The following is a 5000-nucleotide window of genomic DNA, read 5'->3' on the forward strand; positions in this document are numbered from 1 at the left end:
CCAATAGGAGGGATTGTAAGCATTTATCATTGAACCAAACACCAACACATCTTAACTGTTCTTCTAAAGTAAAGAAAACGAGGATTCTTACCAACATATTACGCCTGATGAACAATTCCAGGCTCGCTGCTTCTCGATGCTGGAACTGCCTCCACAGTAGAGGTTTTCAACCAAGGATAAACCACCTCAAGTGGGTAAACTGGAGTACTCCATGAGTAACGAACAAAAAGGGAAAAGCATCTTACCTTCAGTCATATATACAATGTAGACCCTTTCTTAAGAAAGCCAACTGCAATCCCATCCATTTCAGCTGCTTTATCAAACTTTCTTGTGCAAGGCTTTCACCACCTCTTTTCTTTTCATTACACTATTCGCCATGACGCTCGCTCCACCTACCTTCACATTTCAATCACCCTACATCATCCACCCTATCATTCAACACATTCAACAGTCCTTCAAAATACTTATTCCATTTGCTCTTCACCTTTTCTTTACCTATTACTACATCCCTATGTGCTCTTTTCACTGATGCTTCCATTTGCTCTCTTGTTCTTCCCAAACTTTTCACGTCCCTTCATTGTTTTCTTATTTATCCTGAAGTTTGCCAATACTTTCTCATCCCATCTCTTTTTCGGCTTCTCCATCTTCCTTGTGACCCCTTGCCTCTTGATTTTGTACATCTCCCAATCACTCGCATACCTTTCCTGCAAGTATCACCCACACATATCTCTTTTCTCTTTCACCAACAGCTTAACTTCTTCATCCCACGACCTACTACCCTTCCAGAAATGTCCACATCTCACCTTCTGCGTACCATACACTTCACCCGTATATGTAAAGCAGCGCACCCCTAAAAACCTTCCAATCCTCAAAAATTTCCCTGGTCTCGTTTACTCTCACCTTTTCCTATACTTCAACCAATCTCTCCTGATACCTCTATACACAAAACTCTTTTCTAAAATCATTCATGTTCACCAACTTCTTCTCAACCATGTTATAGATTTTCTCTTGTTGTAAAGACGCTATAAACTTGTACTTTCACCTCCCTCAACCACATGACAGAACATCCCACCAAGCTGTCACTCTCGGCACATCTGCGTCAAAGAATCTTTCTCTTGAGCGCCTATAGATTAGTGCATAGTCCCCCCCGATTTCCATTCACCAACGTATACTTATGAATGTCCGCACGTATACCCAATCACCAGAATTTTTCAGCACACTCAGAGCCAGAACATCCAGGTTCCTCTTCCCGATTGCATTACCCAACTCTACCCCTCTCCTGCTAGTTACCTCTACCTACATTCAGACATCCCAACCTGAGCATTCGAACTGAAACATATGAAAAGTTGAGAGCCTCTAAACCCACCGCACGTCTTATGACAACAGAAATAATCCCAGGTACTTTAGAATCATTGCCAATGGGACATTCCCGCCAAACCCTGGGTCGATGAGAATCAAATAGCCACGGAGATGTAAGAGTGTGGGACGCGTCCGTTCAACACAGACACGAGGAATGAGATTACGCTTATAACATTACCGTGGTCCGAGAGTTTCAGTGGGTCGTATACTTTCCTCACAGTAAGGCTAAATGGACACTACCAAAGCCTAATAGCAACTGAATTTGCCAAGACACTGAAGTGTCTTGGCAACGAGCATGTGCAACGAGCGTTCATGCGGGGATGTATCACACCTCTTTAAAGGAAGTGTATTTCAGCAGGGAAAGGATTCCATACTGTTTAAGAGGAGCCGAATGCACGAGGGGTTCCTCAAAAGGAAACAGACGAAGAATGGCCCATCCACTCTCATACACATATATATACATAAACGCCCACACACGCAAACATACATAGATATACATATCAACATATACATACACATTATATATATATATATATATATACATATATATATATATATATATATATATATATATATATATATATATATATATATTACTTTTTTTTTTTTATTATACTTTGTCGCTGTCTCCCGCGTTTGCGAGGTAGCGCAAGGAAACAGACGAAAGAAATGGCCCAACCCCCCCCCCCCCCATACACATGTATATACATACGTCCACACACGCAAATATACATACCTACACAGCTTTCCATGGTTTACCCCAGACGCTTCACATGCCTTGCTTCAATCCACTGACAGCACGTCAACCCCGGTATACCACATCGCTCCAATTCACTCTATTCCTTGCCCTCCTTTCACCCTTCTGCATGTTCAGGCCCCGATCACACAAAATCTTTTTCACTCCATCTTTCCACCTCCAATTTGGTCTCCCTCTTCTCCTTGTTCCCTCCACCTCCGACACATATATCCTCTTGGTCAATCTTTCCTCACTCATTCTCTCCATGTGCCCAAACCACTTCAAAACACCCTCTTCTGCTCTCTCAACCACGCTCTTTTTATTTCCACACATCTCTCTTACCCTTACGTTACTCACTCGATCAAACCACCTCACACCACACATTGTCCTCAAACATCTCATTTCCAGCACATCCATCCTCCTGCGCACAACTCTATCCATAGCCCACGCCTCGCAACCATACAACATTGTTGGAACCACTATTCCTTCAAACATACCCATTTTTGCTTTCCGAGATAATGTTCTCGACTTCCACACATTCTTCAAGGCCCCCAGGATTTTCGCCCCCTCCCCCACCCTATGATCCACTTCCGCTTCCATGGTTCCATCCGCTGCCAGATCCACTCCCAGATATCTAAAACACTTCACTTCCTCTGCTAGCAATACTGACGTACAGAGTTTAAGACCATGATGAAAGACCTCACAAATAAAGATGCAAAATAATGTCAATCACTTCAGTGTTTCTCCTAACTCCCACACTGGGGGCATTTACATCATGAATAGATAGTGGCAGTGATTAAACAGCGATTAGACTCAAGTAGTGACGGTGGTCCGTGTATAAGACCTTTGCCATCTCTTGCTTACTTGTTCAGGATGAAGGTGTACCCAACGCAAGAAGCTGGGATTCGGATGGAACGCTTGTGAAATGACTAGAAAAAGAAGAATTTTTTTTTCTTTTACCTCATCTTAGAGGCATATATATATATCTATGGCAATCTTTTCGGTACTAACAGAAATCATTATCAATTTTCAAATGCCACTCTCCTTTTTTGATGCCCCAAGGTTAGTTCAAGTAAGCAATAGACAGCAAGAGAAATCTGTATTGTCACGATTTTTTTCTTTTGCAGTTTATGAAGACATACACAAATGATGCACGTTTGTCCAGACACGTATCTTCATCATCCTCCCAGAAGACTGACAATCATCTTCCCAAAGGTTAATATTTCTATGTCGCTTTACTCCATTAGCCTTGGTATACTTGATGCTAATATTGTGTGTTATTGATTATGAGCTGGTCATATGATACTGGTGCTCTCTCTCTCTCTCTCTCTCTCTCTCTCTCTCTCTCTCTCTCTCTCTCTCTCTCTCTCTCTCTCTCTCTCTCTCCATCTATCTATCTATCTATCTATCTTTCTATCTATCTATTTATCTATCTATCTAATTATCTATCTATCTAATCATCTATCTATCTACCTATCTATCTATCTATCTATCTATCTATCTACCATTCTATAAAGTTATCTACTTATCTATATATCTAAATAAGATAATCTTTCCATTCCTCTCTAACTTTCTACCTACCACTCTCTTTCTCTATCTACCTATCTACATACATAAATACAACTACGTTTTCCATTTCCATGGCCTCAGTCGTACGACCACAGTCATGCCATCATTCGCGGAGATAGTTTTTCTTAATAGTGGCAAAGGAAAAGTAAGGGTGACGCCTACAATCTACCTGGTGTGGAGATAACGTAGGATACACATGATGGATGGGTCAAGGGAAATCCACCTTCTTCTGGCACCTTCACCCTCACTTTACACTACTTGGGGTCCTGCTTTCAGAGCCCATCGAGAGATCCCTCGATTCTCGGGGTGGCGATGCTGTTTCCAGTGGAGCGCGGTGGCGCCGTGAATAGATGAAGGCAAGCGAGTATGAATACGTACTGCGTATGAGAGTGGATGGGTCTGTCTTCGTCTGTTTCCTGGCGCTACCTCGCTGACTCGGGGAAACGGCGATCAGGTATAATAATAAGAATGATAATAAAAAAAAAAGAAAGTGCGAGTTCGGTACAAACGCTCGAATCTAATACGGTGATTGGTGCGCGCTAGCAGCTGTTGGGCGCGCGTCCAAATATTTGAATACACTCAATATTCAGGTTGGAGCCTGGTTAAGTTATCAATGTGGAATTAAACAAAGAAAATTAACGTGTGTGAAAATACTACATTTATCCATTTTCCCCCCCTCTCTGCATATTGATTTTTACAGAGGAAATGAAAAATTGATATTCATTTCAATTGAATTCGCGCAACAAGAAAGATGAAAATGGTTCGTTTGTTACAGTGTATATTTAGATTATTTCATACTGCATTCTACACATGTCTCGTATGCTGTAGTGGACGTATCTATTTTTGTCTACAAAAATAATGGCATTAATTTTTCTATCAACTTGGAACCCTCAAACACTGTTACTTCCGGAAACGAAATCTTCTTGTACGAAATATAGTGAAAAAATTTTATCAAAATCAGAAATGGGTTAGAGTGGATCTTAGATATCTTTCAAAAAACAATGCTCAATGTCGTTCACTGGTGGTGGGTGGATAACGTCATGTGGCGGCAAACAAGGCGGGGTGGAAAAAGGAGTTGGCAGACATCAGCAAGTCGGGAAGCAAACCATTTCGGGCGACATACACGTAGACGAGAGCAACAGCTTGACATACACGTGGACGAGAGCAACAGCTTGACATACACGTAGACGAGAGCAACATCTTAACATACACGTAGACGAGAGCAACATCTTAACATACACGTGGACGAGAGCAACAGCTTGACATACACGTAGACGAGAGCAGCATCTTAACATACACGTAGACGAGAGCAACATCTTGACATACACGTAGACGA

The sequence above is a fragment of the Panulirus ornatus genome, chromosome 10 (assembly GCF_036320965.1).
Source record: "Panulirus ornatus isolate Po-2019 chromosome 10, ASM3632096v1, whole genome shotgun sequence".
Taxonomy (NCBI): domain Eukaryota; kingdom Metazoa; phylum Arthropoda; class Malacostraca; order Decapoda; family Palinuridae; genus Panulirus; species Panulirus ornatus.